This window comes from Chlorocebus sabaeus, chromosome X (assembly GCF_047675955.1).
Source record: "Chlorocebus sabaeus isolate Y175 chromosome X, mChlSab1.0.hap1, whole genome shotgun sequence".
Lineage (NCBI taxonomy): Eukaryota > Metazoa > Chordata > Mammalia > Primates > Cercopithecidae > Chlorocebus > Chlorocebus sabaeus.
Genome location: NC_132933.1, coordinates 116,294,177 through 116,313,333, shown reverse-complemented (window position 1 = coordinate 116,313,333; position 19,157 = coordinate 116,294,177).

Genomic DNA, 19,157 nt, shown 5'->3' with positions numbered 1-19,157 from the left:
TGTTACTACTTTCCTGTCAAACTTGGCTACATTTTGGTCTGTGTGGAAATAATATTATGAACAAAAGACAGCTAGGCTAAATTGATTTTTAAGAGAATTTAATGACTCATTTATAGAATCTGAATTTTTAGACTCAGTGAAAAAATCATGCAAATTCTCATCAGTTGATGTTCTCTGTCTGAAATCAAATGTTTCTATTATACTCCTAACTCCTAGAGACATTTAGAGAAACTTCCTTCTAATAATAATACAATAGGCCTATTAATACAGACTGTTTCTACATGATAGAAGAGTTACAGACTATTTCTACATAATAGAATAGCTTCCAACTGTCATCGAAAGTAATTTGCTATTGTTACTTCATGTAACGTTGAATGAATGATGGAAATATATCCATATAGTTCGCTTCTCTTTCAAATAATTTATAATTATATCACTACAGGATAATAAATATTAACATTTTGGTGCCTATTTTACGTACAGAATTGTGCTTACAAAAATTATATAAACACATCATACAATACACATGTATATTTATGTATCTATATTTACATATAATATCTATATATGTATACATTAATCTGATTATACTTAATATAACACAGTAGTTTACAACATCCTTAACTACAATTGGAAATATGATTTCTAAAGCTGATTACAATTCTGATGTATAAAAACACCATAATTTTAAATATAAGGTGAATCGTATCACACCCACCAAAAAATTATATGTTGAAATCCTAATCCCAGTACCTCAAATTGTGACTTTATTTGGAAATAGGGCTTTGGGGATGTAACTAGTTAAGATGAAGTCATACTAGGGTAGAGTGGGCCCGTAACCGAATATGACTGGATTCTTTATGAAAAGAATGTCACATGAAGAGACAGACATGCATTCACACTGAGAGAATGTAAGAAGATTAGAGTTATGTTGTCACAAGCCAAGGGACTACCAGAAGCTTGGAGAGAGGCCTGAGAGAAATACTTCTGTAGCACCCTCAGAGGGAATGTGGCCCTGCTGACACTGATCTTAGATTTCTGGCCTCTAGAATTTTGTGACAATACATTTCTGTTGTTCAGGTCACTCTGCAGTACTTTGTTAGAGCAGCCATGGCAAACTAATATGTCTCTAGTTTTTTTACTTTTTTGCTTTTGAAAGTGACAGTAAGATGAATCTCACTGTACCAGAAAGGTTATTCACTTGTCCAATTATTTTATTTTACAAAATAAGCTTTATTAAAGTATAATTCACATTGAAAAAAGAAAAATGACTCAGAGAAGTCTGAGCTATATGAGGTATGCAAAATTTATCTGGCCCAAAAAGACATGATTATGGGACTTCAGTCATGCCTGCTGCACTCGTGACTGGGATGGGAGAAACTGTTTAAAGGCATTTTGTTCCTGACTCACCCATTATCTACCTGTTCCTGGAATTGATGATAGAAAGAACATCGTAGAACCAATCAATAGCTCATGCTATTTAAATGTAAATTCTTGGTAAACCACTTAGGAACTTCCTTTTCCTTTAAAAGCCCACTTGTAAGTACTGCCAATCAGGGCACATATTCAGGGCAATTTGAATCTATGCTTCCAGTTTGCAGTTCTCAAACTTGGCCGAAATAAACTCTCTATTTATATTAATATTAATTTTTGCCTCACTTTTTTCCCTTTAGGTTGATGTATCTGGTACAGTCGACATGTTTCAAAGTGACTCTCCCAGATCATCCTGTGTTTCTGTCTGAAAGGGGTGCTTGATAGCAGCATGAAGCCATTGCCTTCTCTCTCTTCTGGAGTCCCATTAGTTGTTGTGGGTAAGTTCTACTGAAATATGGACTTTTGTTTTTGTTTTTGTTTTTGTTTTTTTTTGAGACGGAGTCTCGCTTTGTCGCCCAGGCTGGAGTGCAGTGGCACGATCTCGGCTCACTGTAAGCTCCGCTTCCCGGGTTCACGCCATTCTCCTGCCTCAGCCTCCGAGTAGCTGGGACTACAGGCGCCCGCCACCACACCCAGCTAATTTTTTGTATTTTTAGTAGAGACGGGGTTTCACTGTGTTAGCCAGGATAGTCTCGATCTCCTGACCTCCTGATCCGCCTGCCTCGGCCTCCCAGAGTGCTGGGATTACAGGCGTGAGCCACCGCACCCAGCTGAAATATCCCACTCTTTGATGGAAGGTCTACACTTTATTTGGGCTGTTTTTTCAAACCATTCCTTTCTAGAATAGAGATTTTTTAATGTTTTCCCTGTGGGCAGATTTGGATTACAGTAAAAAACAAAACAAAAACTGCTTTTTCTCTGCCTCTGTCTCACAGCAGGTGGTTCATGTCAAAGTTTCTCTGCTTTTGCCTCAGGACTGGAGGTTGGGGTCAAGGTTGGGCAAAGAGCTCTCCATAAATGAAATTTTTCTTTTCCACCTGTCTCACAACAGAAGGTTTGGATGAAGAGATTGGCAGTTTGGCAACAGTGGTCTTGTTTTAAATAGCATGCTTTAAAAATTGCAGCTGCTTTTTACTGTTTACAATTTAGGCTTGGCTTTTTATTTGTCATCAACTAATTAAATACCAGTTGGTTTTATGTACAACAATTCTTGGGTATTCTCTTTTAAATATCTAGGAAAGAGGATTCACCTAACCCAGGATGGTCATATGCGGAAATGGCCAAAATGGGGACCCTTTGATGTGCCTAAAATAATGTATTAATGCACATAACTGGAAAAAGTTACTTTTAGAACAAGACAAATTGAATAGGAGAAGTACTTCGTGTTTGTTCTGGATGAAATGAGATATTTGAAAATAATTGTTTAAGAACACTATTGTCATAAATTAGCTTAATTAAAAGCTTATATTCAAAGCCAGGCACAGTGGCTCACACCTGTAACCCCAACACCTTGGGAGGTCAGGGTGGGAGGTTCACTTGAGCCCATGAGTTTGACCTCAACCTAGATAACATAGTGAGACCCTGTCTCTATAAAACGATTAAAAACAACAACAAAAACTAATCAGGCATGCTGGCAGGCACCTGTGCTCCCAGTTACTTGGGAGGTCAAGGTAGGAGGATCACTTTAGCCTGGGAGATTGAGGCTGCAATGATTTTTAATTACATCGCTGCACTCCAGCCTGAGCAACAGAGTGAGACACTGCCTCTAAAAAAAAGTTTTCGGATATTCAGGCTATTATTTTTTGGGGAAAAATAAAAAGCTGTTCTGCTTTTTTCTCTTGGATCATATTTCTGTGAAATGTTTTCAGTCAAGTAAGCTTTAAAAAAAATGGTTCATACCTCTGTTTGCTTACTATCTTGTTGGTATAACTGTTGAGAAAAATGTAAAACTTATTTGGCCTTTCAGAAAGCATAAAATCTCCTCAAATTGACTTCTCTGTGTATTCTTCTATTTTTTTCCACTTCTGCTTTTCCATCCCTTTGCCATTTTTGATAACACATGACGAAATGCAAAGGAGACTTCAAATGACTCAGACTTTATGTGGAGTACAGAAAAAAATGTCACTTACTCCCTTTTGGGGGTCTTCTGTTTTCCTTGTGAAGTTCAGTCACAGGCAGGTTTTTTCTCCAGTCAAAAGCTTTGCTCTCTTTTGCATTGAGTTACGTGATGTCTTTTGCTTTCAGGGTAGCAGGGACTACATAATACTGTGAGAGAGAATTTGACTTTTGTGTGTGCAGTGGCTAAAAAGTCACTGACAAAATTGCAGTTTCAGAAATTGCTGACAGCAGTTACAGTGAATGGGAATCACTGCAGAGGGATACTTGTTACTTTGTAGATTTCCATAAGAAAGGCACAGTTTGAAGACTTGGAGGCTATGGAAACACTCACCACCAAGAGCTAATACTCTGACAGGAGACAGTTTGATCACAGAGTGTGTTGATTGGTGTCGGGGGTCACCTATTAGCCTTGCAGAATGTCTTTGTAGTAACGTGCACTACGGAAGCATTTTATGACGTGTTTTCATGGTGCTTCCCTTTTTGGGGGGACCTGGAATTCAGTGTAAAAGTGAGATCCTTGATTTTTTAAAGATCTAGATGCTCTGCCTTAGAGCTGTGCCTGCTTTTCCTATGTTTACATCTTAGGCCCTGAAAACTGCAAATGCTTTCTTTGTCCTATTCTTTAAAGGGCTCAATGCTGAGGTCAGTAGTCAAATTTAGAAACAAGCTAAGCAGAAAAGACCACCTATTAAACTGAATCTATTTTCAAACTACAGCTTTTTGATATTTAGAGGGCTGCTTTGAACCTTTTTAAAATAAATTTACATCTATAAAAAATTCTCATTAGTAAGGGCATCTCCCTCTTTACATCAAAACTACTAGAAATTTTATAATGGGGAAGGCGTTGCCTTAAATTGTACATAAAATACCTTACCTTTGTTCAAGATAATTATCCTAGCAAACTTGTCTTGACTGGGTTTTTACCTATGCCCTTCTTTGCGTCAGCAAATAATAGTGTTTATATGTAAGTTCTGTGCTTTTGGGATATACATTTTTACCTGCATCATGCCTTTGGAAGTGCAAATGTGGGATTGTCTAGCTAACAATTGTTTACAGCACTTGAACAGTTAATCAAAGGATCAATAGTCTAAAAGTGGGAGAAAAGGTATTTGAAAATTGGAAAATGAAGAATCTTATAAAGCTATTAGACCTCTGCTTCTATCTGTGTATCTGCATATATATCTGTATGTTTTATGTATATGTAATATTTCACTACTAAAATATATGAAAGCGCTTTGATTTACTTAAAAAAGTAACCACTGAAATCAAATATTTTATCAGAAAAACAGAAACTAACTAAAACGCCTTTTAGTTCACATGAGTTAGGTATATCTCTAACCAATAAGACTAATTTAAAATTATCAGTTTAACAAAAACAACTGCCTTCTGAGTAATCAACAAAAAAGGCATGTATTTAACTTTTATGCTTTTATGATACTTGCCTAACATAGAGTAATATAAAAACGGATAGTAGAAAATGTAACTTGAACTGATAGCTACAATTGTCTAATGTCTCCTGAAATTTTCCAAACATAACTGTTAAGAATAAACTAAGTAAATGTAAATGTAATAAATATTTTAATTATGATTTTGCATCATAATGTGTTTGTCAGAGGAGTTTGAACCAGAGTGACTCTGTCTTGAATAGGGCTGGGTAAAATAAACTTGAGACCTACTGGGCTAACCCTACAAGATAAGCTATATTACTGTCCTAATTTTACCAATAGGGGCTTAGTGACATTAACTTAAAAACCTTCCCCTGCTAACCCTACAGACAGTGTGTAGAGGAGTTGAGATGCAAACCCAGGTCAGTCAGCTTTGAAACCTAGAGGTCTTACTAAAAATGCATTAAAACACGTGAATAAGTTTTATAAGACATGTATACATCTAGCCAACCTTTTAAGCAACAGGAACTAATAGGCGAATTTTTTGTATTTTTAGTAGAGACAGGGTTTCACCGTGTTAGCCAGGATGGTCTCCATCTCCTGACTTTGTGATCCGCCCATCTCGGCCTCCCAAAGTGCTGGGAGTACAGGTTTGAGCCACCGCGCCCGGCCTTACCAGTCCCTTTTCAAGTGTGTACTTTGCAAATATTTTCCCCCAAGCTGCAATTTGTCTATTAATTTTCTTAACTGGTCAATAAAGAGCATAGGTTTTCAAATTTGATGTAGTTTAATATTTTTAAATTGTATGGTTTATGTTTTTATCTTATATGAAACATCTTAAGGTCACAAAGATGTTTTAAAATTACAGTTTTATTTTATTGTAAAAATGCTATAGTTTTAACATTTATGTTTAAATTGGATGCATTATGAATAACTATTTTTTGAATGATATAATGAGTTAAGATGTTTCCCTTTCCAAATGTCCAACTCCTCCAGGAGCATTTGTGAAAAATACTCTTTTATTCACTAAAGTAGTTGGAAGCCTGTGAAATTTAGCTGATCACATATGTGTGGATATATTTCTCCACTATATATACTGTTGCATTAAACTATTTGTCAATATTGTGCCAATATTACCCTGTCTTGCTTGCTAAAAATGTGTAATAGTTCAATCAGATACTATAGATTTTTTTCATAAGTTTTGACTATTCTATATCTTTTGTAATTCCACATGATTTTAAAACAAACTTGTATATTGTTACAAAATAACATGCTGATGTTTTGATTGTGTTTGTATTACGTGTATAAATGTATTTGGGTAGCTTGGAAAACTTAAAAGTATTGAGTCTAAGCCAGGCATGGTGGCTCACGACTATCATCCCAGCACTTTGGGAGGCTGAGGCAGGTGGATCATCTGAGATCAGGAGTTTGAGACCAGGTTGGCCAACATGGTAAAACCTCGTCTCTACTAAAAACACAAAAAGTAGCTAGACACGCTGGCACAGGCCTGTAATCCCATCTACTCAAGAGGCTGAGGCATGAGAATCGCTTGAACCTGGGAGGCAGAGGTTGCAGTGAGCCGAGATCGCACCAATGCACTTCAGCCTGGGCGACAGAGCAAGAGTCTGTCTCAAAAAAAAAAAAAAAAAACAAAAACAAAAGTATTGAGTCTATCCAATATTGTAATATATCTGTTGCCCATACGTGGCTAAATTTATTCTTTTAAAAATAACTTTGTTAAAATATAATTGACATAAAAATTGTATATATTTAGTGTATAAAGTGTTATATTTTGATAAATGTATTCATTATAAAATGATTACCACAATCAAGCTAATTAACATAGCAATCACTTAACATTGTTACCCTTTCTATGGTGAGAACACTTGATCTCTACTCTAGTAGCAAATTTTAAGTAATAATGATAATAGTAATACATTATTATTAACTAGAATCACCATGCTGTACATTAGGTCTCCAGTACTTATATATCTCATGACTGAAGTTTTGTATCTCTTAACAACTAACTCAGTGGAAAGTTTGTTCAACGTTAATTTTTCAGTCAGAATTGTGTAAGCTGAACCAACTGTTTATGGTGCTGGCTATTGTTTCTCCTCTTAATCATAGGTCCTCTTCAATTAGAACACAAACAAAACTATTTTTTCCTTGCAAATTGATGTGGATGGTCTGCTGCTGGGGCATCATTTTCAATATTTTCTTGTCCCTTCTTAAAATGAGTTATTCACTTGTAAATTGATGATTTCTTTGGAGTACTGTCCCCATAAACATTTTATAAGGCATTAATAATTTCTCCATGCTTCCATTCAAGCTTCACCATACATTTGATTTGATCTTGCTTCAATTTCAGCAGAATTCATGTCGCTCTGATAGGGGGTCTTTTCACACTGATGAAATATTTCTTCTCATCTAGAGCCTCAGACAACTAGATCCTGTTCATACATGTTATAAGAAGTTAGTATGAGTTTATGTTGGTGCAAAAATAGTTTAAAATCCATGCATAGTTTTTTTTATAATGTGCATTTTCCATGAAATTTTTGAAGACCCAGCATGTGGGGGTGTGTGGGTGGAGGGATGGAGGGAGAGAGAGATAGAGAGAGAATATAAGAAAAAACAAAGTTTTGTAGTGGAGAGAATAAAATAATAAAAATTAAAAGCACAGTTTGTATTTTATCAGAAGTGGAAATTAAATAACAACAGAAAGGTATCATACCATCAGCCAACGGAACAATCTAAAATGACATCTCAAAACTTACTCTTTTTAATAAGTGAGAAAAACTACATTCTCACCAACTGTTACAGTCTCAGTGACTCAACTGTAACAAATGTGGGAGGGGAGGACATTTCTTTGTCTTTAGCATGGCTTGACTAAGAGACTAGGCTCCTCCAAGCACCTGCACATATGGAAGAAGAGACTTCGCATATCATGTGTCATGTGTTCTTGGAATGAATTTAGATGGTTACCATGACAACTGCTAGCCAAGGAGAATATTTGGTAGTATGGGTATGGACATGACCAAATACCACAAGAATGAGGTCATGTTGGTTATACAGCCTAGTGGAACTAAAGCAACTGGACTTCATTTACTTCCATTATGAAGCCCTTATATCTTGGTTTTATAATAAATGCCGAAAGCAAAGCGACAAGTGGCAGTTACTACACAAATGTCTTTGCAGTCAATCTCACCTTATTCTCCCAGTTGCAGACAAACATGTCAAGTGTGGCTTTGCATGAGTCAGAATAATGATGAAAAATACATAACTTACCAGGGCAAAGTCATGTTTTATTTTTCTCTTCAGAAGTGTTTGATTCCACTGATTCGTTATTTCCTTTTTTCAGGCAGGCTTTGAGAGATGTTTCAGTGTTGTTGCCTTGCTGGATAAATATTAAATGGTAAAAGTTTATTCAGATGTGGATTTGGCTGAAGAACAAAGAGGGGGAGAGAAAGTGCGTGTGGGTGATACAGGTGATGTTAAAAGCCCTGAGTCTCATTTGAGAAGTAAGAATCCATACAAAAATTGTAACTAATAATAATAAAGCCTAAATGCTATATAGAGAATTACAAGTCATGGTGGATTATTGTCATTTTACTCCAAGAATGCTATTGCTATTGCGATTTTAAATATCTAAATGCCTTTCTGTAGGGTCCAGCCCTACAGGCCCTGTGGGTTTTTCTGTTCGTGTGCGGAGACGAGAGATCATAGAAATAAAGACACAAGACAAAGAGATAGAAGAAAAGACAGCTGGGCCCGGGGGACCACTACCGCCAAGGTGCGGAGACCGGCAGTGGCCCCGAATGCCTGGTCGTGCTATTATGTATTGTATACAAGGCAAGGGGGTAGGGTACGGTAAGGAGTGTGAATCACCTCCAATGATAGGTAAGGTCACGCCGCAGTCACATGTCCACCAGACAGAGGGCCCTTCCCTATTTGGTAGCTGAGGCACAGAGAGAGAGGGGACAGTTTATATCATTATTTCTTCTATGTATTTCTCAGAGAGATCAAAGACTTTAGTACTTTCATTAATTCTGCTACTGCTATCTAGAAGGCACAGCCAGGTGTACAGGGCAGAACATGAAAGTGGACCAGGAGTATGACTGCTGAAGCACAGCATCGCAGGGAGACATTTAGGCCTCCGGATGGCTGTGGGTGGACCTGACTGATGTCAAGCCTTCCACAAGAGGTGGTGGAGCGGAGTCTTCTCTAACTCCCCCGGGGAAAGGAAGGCTCCCTTTCCGGGTCTGATAAGTAACGGTGCCTTCCCAGGCACTGGCGTTACTGCTAGACCAAGGAACCCTATAGTGGCGCATGACAGAGGGTTCACACTCTTGTCTTCTGGTCACTTCTCACCGTGTCTCTTCAGCTCCTATCTCTGTATGGCCTTGTTTTTCCTGGGTTATAATTGTAGAACAAAGATTATTATAATATTGGAATAAAGAGTAATGCTACAAACTAATGATTAATAATATTATATATAATCATATCTATAATCTATTTATAGTATAACTATTCTTATTGTATATATTTTCTTTATGATACGGGAACAGCTTGTGCCTTCAGTCTCTTGCCTTGGGACCTGGGTGGCTGGCCGCCCACACCTTTCTATTATAAAGTCCACGTTAGATTTTAGGACCCTGAAACCATTTTCTGATAATGGGAGCCTCTCTCTCTCTCTTTATGTGTATGTGTGTATATTTATATATGTGTGTGTGTGAGAGAGAGAGAGAGGTGTAATTTTTCAGTAAAAACTGTCTTTTATAACCTCTTCTGAGTTGCTGTTGGTTAGTACCTAGTATCAGCTGGATGGGATAATAACTAGGCATGCCCTTTGATAGATGGATTGCACATAAGCTACAGCAATCCCCATCTCCCCTACTTCATGTACCAGCCACCTCCACTTTACTATGGAATGATAGGGTATTACATAGTCTGAGATATAAGTGAGGATCTGTTGCTGCAGATCTGAAGAAACCTAAATTCTTCCCTCCTCAGAAGAAAGAATTCAACTGAGGAGCACAAGGCAGAAGAAGAGACCAAGGTAAGTTTCAGAGCAGGAGTGGAAGTTTATGAAAAAGCTTTGGCAAGGAAAGGAAAAGAGAGGAGAGGAGAGGAGAGGAGAGGAAAGGAGAGGAGAGGAGAGGAGAGGAAAGGAAAACTTGGAAGAGGGTCATGCAGGCGACTCGAGAAACCAAGTGTGCAGCTTGGCCTCTTCACTTGGGGTTTTGTATGTTGATATACATTTGGGATCTAGAATTTCTCCTTCAATACATCTAGAACTGAGCTTCTTTTCTGAAGTAAACAAAAGACATTAATGTCTTATGTTTCATTAAATTAGTTATGTGAATAATATAAGACAGCTGCAGTTACATACCCAGTCTGTGAGTTCCTAATTCTATTGTTCTTTTCTGCTATGAATTATACATTTTAAATAGCTCTGTGTGATGAAATTCAGTGGAAATTACAGGAAGTGAAATCTGGTTACAATTGGTCGATTGTGAAAGCACCAGGACCTCCTGTTGCTTGAGAGCTATCTAAATTATCTAATGGCCCTGGTGAAATGACAACATCCATGGCACTCTGGCCAAGTCATGATTACATCATTCTGATTCCTCATTGTTTGCTTCTACTGGATTCGAAAGGCTAGAGTGACTTTAAATATTTCTATCTCTAATATCTGACTGCACATTACATCTACATAAAATATTTTAGTCTGACCTACCAGGCACTTAATGATTCACCATCAGCTTCCCCATCACAGTAATCAACATCATCATCATCATCATCGTCGTCGTCGTCACTCTCATGATCCTCCTCCTCATCATTGCTAATTTTTATTTAGCATTTATTATCTACCAGACACCTTTACAAAATATAATTAATATTATAAGTTAATATAAAAATGCATTAAAACACGTGAATAAGTTTTATAAGACATGTATACATCTAGCCAACCTTTTAAGCAACAGGAACTAATAAGGGTCATAGGAAATTAATCTTAAAAAATGTAAACTTTCCTTTTTTCCAAGATGGCAGATTGGAGACTGTGTTAGCATGCTTCTCCCACTTGGAAAGACAAAATTGTATATAGATATTGACACTGAATTTTCTTCCAAGAAGCAATGCAGGAACTTAATAGGAAAACTGAAATACACACATTCTTTGAAAGAACTGGCAGGCTGCAGTCTATGCCACAAGCCAGACGAAAGTGTGAGATGAGGGGAGACTGCCTCCAGGATATACTCTTCAACCAGGGAAACTGGAAATACAAACCACAGGGGAAGGCCTTAACCCTACCCAGTACTGGAACTGATTTAGGGAGCAGTGACGAATATAAATGTAGGAACAGCAGCAGGAAGAGCCTTGCATGCATTCCCAGTCTCCAGTGCAGATGGAGGGAAGCCCTCCCTTATTCTGCCTCACAAGGGATATTGCAGAAGTCTGCAAACTAACTCAGGCAGTCATTGCAGGTTGAATTAACCTCAAGTAAGAAAGAAATCCCTTGGCCAGATTTTGGGGTGAGTGGGAAGTGTGCTGCAGCCACAAGCACTGGGAGCTGGGCATCCTGGTTGTATGGGCCGACTGGGAGGGGCAGGTCTTGAAAGCCAAAGTCATGTCTTCATGGATAAGACTTATGGCCTGGGGCAGTTTTGAGTTCTGAGCATAGATAGCCTGAAACTTAGCTTGCTGCTGCTAGTGAAAAACTGTGGATGTGAGATCTGTCTTGCCAAGGATGTGGGAGAAGAGCAGGGCTTACTGCAGCCTGTTACTCCCCACTCCCTGCACAAACTCTTCTGTGCAGCAGAGGCAGATATACTCTTTTCTGGAACATTATCCCCATGGTCAAAGAACCACCCCCAACTCCCACAAGGGCTACTGCTTGCCCTGCATGCAGAGAGTCAGAGCACAGACCTGCCAGACACAGCACCCACCTGGCTTTGCCCCACAACCCACCCTGGTACTTAAAAACAAAGAACAGAAACTTTTGGGAGCTCTATGGCCCTGCCCATTGCCTAAGAAACCAGAGTACTGTCCCTGGGTAACATAAGGGAGGCACAAATCCATACACTACTACTGCAGCTGGTGCACTTTTGCAAATGCCACATTATCTACAACCAAGGAATTTCACAGAGTCTTAGTCACTCCCTTACCACGCCCATCAGTGCTGGTGCTGGTACTCACTGCTGGGAGACATGAAGACAGGTCACATCTCTGAATCTCTTGCAGACATTCTACAGTACCAAGCTGGAGCATGGCAGCCACACTGGGTAGCTAGACCCAAATTAGCAACAGCATTCACAGTAGTCTGGCTATCAGGGACTTCTACTCTTAGAGGAAGAGGGAGTGCACCACCTCAAGGGAACACCCCGTGGGACAAAAGAACCTGGATGACAAGCCTTAAGTCTCAGATATTTCTGCTGATGGGAAGTGTCTTGCAGCAGCAGCACAGTTGCAGTGCTGGGCTCAGCAGGGAAAGTCTGTAGCTCTATCCCAACAGTCAGGCAACTCTAGTGCTTGTGAAGGGTCTTGGAGAAGAGGACTTCTTTTCCCTCTCATCCACCCGCACAGACAAAGTTGGGGCTTTTCTCATGGGAGCTTGGCATGGGTGCACCTATAACCAGCCTCTCTGGAACACTTCAGCACGACTGCATCCCCACAGAAGGAGCACCCTGCAGGTGCGGGCTTGCACGAGGGGTAGAGTCACGATTCCTCTATACTTGGAATATAACCATTCCTGGAGATGAAAAGAGGAGCCAGTCTGATCTGAATAGATGGAACACCGGGTCATGAGTATGTCTGGGAGGTGGACAGCTTTCCTGCTGGCCTGGCAAGGGAACTGAGGTGGCTCACGTTCTTCTCTCTGATAAGACCTCAATGCTTTCACTAAGAGCTCCTTCAGCCACCTCTGTCAAGGCTGGGACTTCTGTCCACCACTGGGTATTACATTTACCCATCTGCTTTACTGCCAGCCAATTTTTACCTGTGGACACCTCCCTTATTGGCCTGAAGCCAGTAAATAAAATACTGGGGAAAACTACATAAATAAAAAAGTGCACAACACAGGGGAATAAGATAAGTTTCAAGAGACTTCTGTCATTCCAACCCTATAGAAGACAGTGAATTTGCTCACATCAAGCACATTACCACTACAATCAGCATCTGAGAAAGCCATCATACAAAGACTCTCTAGAACCAACGAACACATACAAGTCTTCATCCTGAAAACACCAAGAACTGAATTAGGCTACAATAAACTATAAACATTAAAGTCACATCCCTAAGGGGGAAAAAGAAATAAAAGAAAACATAGTCAAATAAAAGATAAATTCAAGAATAATTAGAAAAATTAGTTTACCCAAATAAGAAGAAACCAGAAAAATAATTCTAGTAATATGACAAAAATAATTTCCATAACAACCCCAAAAGATCACACTAGCTCTCAAGCAATGGATCCACACCAAGATGAAATCTTTGAAATACCAGACAAAGTGTTCAAAAGTTGATTATTAAGCTACTCAATGAGATACCAGGGGAAGGGGAAAAACAACATAAAAAAATTTAAAAATACAGGATATGAGTGAAAAAATTTCTGAAGAGACAGACATCTTAAAGAAAAGCCAATCAGAACTTCTGGAAACGAAAGACACATTTAAGGAATTACAATATGCAGTTGAAAGTTTAAAGAATGGACTAGAACAAGTAGAATATAGAATTTCAGAGCTTGAAGACAAGGCTTTTGAATTAACCCAATCAGACATAAATAAAGATGAAAGAATCAAAGGAAATGAACTATGTCTCCAAGAACTATAGGATTATGTAAAATGGCCAAATCTAAGAACTGGTGATGGAGAAGAGAAAGCAAAAAGTTCAGAAAATTTATTTGAGGAAATAATTGAGAACACTTTCCCTGGTCTTGCTAGAGATTTAGATATTCAAATACAAAAGCTCAAAGAACTAGGAGATTCACTGAAAAAGGTCATCACCAAGGCATACAGTCATCAGGCTACCTAAAGTCAACACAAAGAAAAGAATCCTAAGAGCAGTATGACAAAAGCATCAGGAAACCTACAAAAGAAAACCTACCAGAGTAACTAACAACAGACTTCTCAGTAGAAAATCTTACATGCCAGAAGGGAATGGGGTCCTATCTTTATCCTCCTTAAACAGAATAACCCTCAGCCAAAAAATTTGTAATGAGAAAAACTAAGTTTCTTTTAATTTTTTTTTTTTGGCATAGAGTCTCACTCTGTCACCCAGGCTGGAGTGCAGTGGTGCAATCTTGACTCACTGCAGCTTCCACCTCCCAGGTTCAAGTGATTCTCATGCTTCAGCCTCCTGAGTAGCTGGGACCACAGGTGCATACCAACACACCCAGATAATTTTTGTGTTTTTAGTAGAGATGGGGTTTCACTATGTTGGTCAGGCTGGTCTCAAACTCCTGACCTCAAGTGATCTACCTGCCTTGGCCTCCCAAAGTGCCAGGATTACAGGCATGAGCCACTGTGCCCAGTGAAAAACTAAGTTTTATAAATGAGGGAGGAAAAAAAGTTATTTTCAGACAAACAAAAGCTGAGGGAATTTGTTACCACCAGACAAATGCTACAAAAAATGCTAAAAGGAGTTCTAAATCTTGAAATAAAAGCTCAATGTGCACCAAAATAGAACCTCTTAAAAGCATAAAATTCACAGAGACTAGAAAAAAATAACACAATGAAAAAAATAACAAAGTGTCTAGGTAACAGTTAACATGATAAATGGAATAATACTTTATATCTCAATATTAGCATTCAACATAAATGCCCCAAATACTCCACTTAAAAGATATAGATTGTCAGAATGGATTACAAAAAAAAATCACAAACCAAACATCTGCTGTCTTCAAGATACTCACCTAACATGTAAGGATTCATATAAACTCAAGGTAAAAGGGGGAATTCAAATTATATGCCTTTTACTTACCTATTCTCAAGCTAGTTCCTTGAGTGGACAAATGCAAGGCCCTTCGTGCCCTTTCTTCTTAAGAATCCAGTGATGGACCCCATTCACTTGGCTTACTCTCAGGGCCACTTCCTGGGTATAAACATGGCAGGCCTCTTCTTGTGCTTAATCTTCGAAATCCTGCATTTAAATATAGTACCAACTGATATCTCATCCTGAAAATGTAAGGTGTGAATCTCCCTTGCTTGGTTATTTATTCACCTAGTTCCTTTCTTTGCCCTAGAATACTTCCAAAATGCAATACAGGATGTCTAGAGGTCAATATCTGGATCCCAGTTCCTAGTACTACCCAACATACAATGTCTGTAAATGTCAACAGTCCTCAGACCTCAGAGACAAGGAACAATGCACCATAATAAAACGGTGTCACTGTGTCAGCTCTTGAGCATCTGTGGTTTTGTGAGCAGCATGGTTTTGTGCTACGAGGATAGAGATCTTCATGCTCAAAAGTCAAAGATTTACAACCTGATCCAGTTTGCAGACTGTGCAACCTAGAACATGAGCATCAGAGTTGAAACCCCCACTTTAAGTCAAGTTCTTCCTTAGGCACACTAAGAACAGATAGAATATCCTATGATGCTGTGGAAAAAACACAAGTAGGAAAATCAGGGACAAAGGAAAGCAGGATAAACAAATGAAAAGTCATTTGGCTACATTTTCCCCAGGAGACCATTGGCTCATCACTGTTCTACTGTTTTGCCCTGGCAGCCTTGTGAAATAATCAAAACAAGAATGACTTACCTGAAATCATACCTCCAACACGCAGGGTACAAACAATGCAATTTGTAAACTCAAGCATTCTTGATTCAGGGTATATTTTTTGCGTTTTTTTCTTTTAGGCAACAGATATTTTTTGAGCAAATAGATAGCTTGTTTTGACAGGAAATGGGATCATTACTTTGCCAGCTGATGGTAGTGTTCAAGGTCAATTTCTTTCTGAGTGAAGGAAAGTGAATCCCTGCAGATGTCGATGTGCTGCTTCAGAGGACTCATAAGTTATGGTGAAATCCCAGTCCTGCCAAGCAGACATGCAAACTGTAGAAGTGCACATGTACATCACACTGGCACTACAATTTGGGTATGCTTTTTGATAATACATTTTGTTCTCTCCATAACAGGCAGCAACATAAGTTTCCTAATACTAACTGTAACAGAAAAAAAAGCCTACTTCACATGCTAGGGTTGTAAATATGGTAACAACAGTTTCAATAATCAATTCAGCATTTCTATGAGTTCCCCTATCAGCACTGCAATACTATCCAGCCCTCCCCTCATAGGCACATCACCAGGATCATCCCACTCCTGGTATTTGGATGGGAGAATATTTACTGGAATATTGTATGCTGTGGAAATTACTTCATTCTAGAGCTGAAACATGACTAGAAGTTGAGTGATTCTGCAACCACCATTGGAAGCAGGTGCCAGGTAGCTCACTGTGAAGCTAGAGACTAATGTCTGTGGCTAGCAATCTAGGGAGACAGTTCCCAAATCTCCATTGCCCTGCCAAGGTCATTCAGGTAAGCAGAACCCACAGCACCAGTTTTGACTAATGCTATTGCAACCTTATGGTGTCATTGTTAAAAACAAAGTGGTTTCAATAGCCACATATCATTTCTGTAATACGGTAATACCTCTCCTGGTCGAGTTGCAGCTGCTCAGGTTTTATGATTTTGTTTTTGCCTTTTTGGGTTCCTATTGTTGTGGCGGTGATTTTGGAGGTAAGAGGTGGGGAGGGAATGGGAGAATGTGGAGATAAAATTATCTATTTTCTCCCACTGTTGCAGTCAGCTGTGACTACCACACACCATCATAGCCTCCCAGCATTATAACCCATCATTTTACTATTAATATACAGATGCTCCTTTACTTACTAGGTGGTTACCTCCCAATAAACTCATCCCAAGTGGAAAATATGGTAAGTTGAAAATTGAATATACCTAACCTACCATACATCATAGTTATCATAGCTTAGCCTAGCCTGACCTAAACATGCTCAGAGTACTTACAATAGCCTATAGTTGAACAAAATCATCTGGCAACACAGTACACCATAGCGTATCAGTTTTCCATTGTGTGGCTGGCTGGGAGCCACAGCTTGCTGCTGCTGCTCACCCCATGAGCAGGTATCAGACCACATATTGTTAATCCAAGAAAACATCAAAATTCAATGTCAAAGTACTGAATGTGTATCACTTTTCACCATCATGGAGTCAAAATATAAGTGAAACCATTATAAGCTGGGGTTTGTCTGTATAGCCATTCATCCCTAAACCATATCATGGTATTTGGGTTATTTAGCCACAGGAAGTTTTCAGGTTCAACCTGTTTTCCTTAGCACTCCATGCATCACAGACACTGGTTTTCTGTTTAGCAAACCCATTTCCTTTTCTTTTTTTTCTTTTTGAGACGGAGTCTCACTCCGATACAAGGCTGGCATGAGGTGGCACAGTCACAGGTCACTGTCATGTTGACTGCCTGGGCTCAAGTGATTCTCCCACCTCAGCTTCTCAAGTAGCTGGACAACAGACATACGCCACCATGCATGGCTAATTTGTTTATTATTTGTAGCCACAAGATCTTGCTATGCTGCCCAAACTGGTCCCAAACTTCTGGGCTCCAGCGATACTTCTATCTCTGCCTCCCAAATTGCTGGGAACACAGGAGTGAGCCACTGTGCATGCTTCCTTTTCTTCATGGACATCTTTCCTGACCCTCCTTGCAGCAGATGAGGACACGTAGATAGAAGTGATACAAACCACTTCCAGATCTAACCCATCAATCAATCTCTTGAACTATCCTTTGTGACACAGAATACTGTGCACCAGTACCAGTCCTTGAAAGGGGAACGCTATACATAGGTTACCAATGCCAGGGAAGGACTTTAAATACCTCATCAATTTCTGCACCGGTTCCTAGATCTGGCAGGAAGTTTTGCACAAACTCAGCTAGCAGAGGTCTTGCACAAGCCTGGCTGTCAGAGTATGAGTCTAGCAAGACACAACACTTGCATGAGTCAGTGAAAGCGAATGTATTATACACAAATAGGCAGCAAGAATAAACAGAGGCGCAGGATCCACAGTGAGCCAGTTCCCCAAGGCTCAGGAAAGCTTCCCAGGGCAAATGAAGTTTTTCTGTGGGTACTCCACTTTATGCCACAGCTGAGGGACCCCAAAAAGCACTCCACTCTGGGTTTTATATCCCAAAGATAACTTGGCTTACTGAGATCAAGTGTTGTAGGTAGTCCTGTTCTAGGAGGAATGAGGAAAAAGCCTGGGTTGTTCCCATTTCTCCTTATCTTAAGATGTTGCATTCTAGGTACATTTGATCTGAGAATTGCAAGCAATATTGTGGGGAAAGCTGTATCTGTCAAGATTATTCAGGGTCTTGTGCTCTTGAATTCTCCACGTTTTTTTTCTGGTAGCCAGAAGATGAAAACCTGGCAGGAGACCTTGAGACTCTATAAGTTAGCAGTGCTATAAGAAGGAAAAGTGTGGGTCCTGCATCTCTCCATGGAAGACCATCCACCAAACACACACGGATCAATTTCATGGGCCAGTACTAGATTTGTGTCATATTAAGCAACTAAGATTTGAGGGTGGGTAGTTAGGCAGTTAACCTCCCTGGAATGATACATCCTAGTGGTTTAAGGCCTGATTTAGGCCTTAATTGCCTTAATTATCACTCCAAATTCCTTCCTACTACTCTCTGAACCAGATCATTTATAAAAGATTTTTCAAGAATGTGAAACCCTGAGAGCGAAAGAAGTCAGACACTATAGATATCCCTTCTCAGGAGAATTTTTGGCCCCTTTGCCAATTTGACTGCTATGTCTTTCCTAACAAACTCACTCTTTCTTCAAAACCTATGGGAGCTTGAATTCATACAACCTCTGAAGCTGAACACATCATCAATTACTTGGCAGAAGTAAAGGAAATTCTATCTGAAAGATTGTACTTTAAATTCCAAAAGTTACTCCACTTAAAGCTCTGTAATATAAGCTATTACAGTAACACACACATGTACAGAGAAACAAAGTATCATAAATAAATGTCAACAAAAATATTAAACTATGATATCAAGTTCACAAAGAATTTTGGCATTATCAGACAGGTGCCTAATATTTTTAAATAAATAAAACTATGGCAATGATAAATTACATCAGTTTTCAACAAATATTTCTCTCTCACCCCCCACCATCTTCTTTTTTTTTTTAATTTTTTATTATTATTATACTTTAAGTTCTAGGGTACATGTGCATAACGTGCA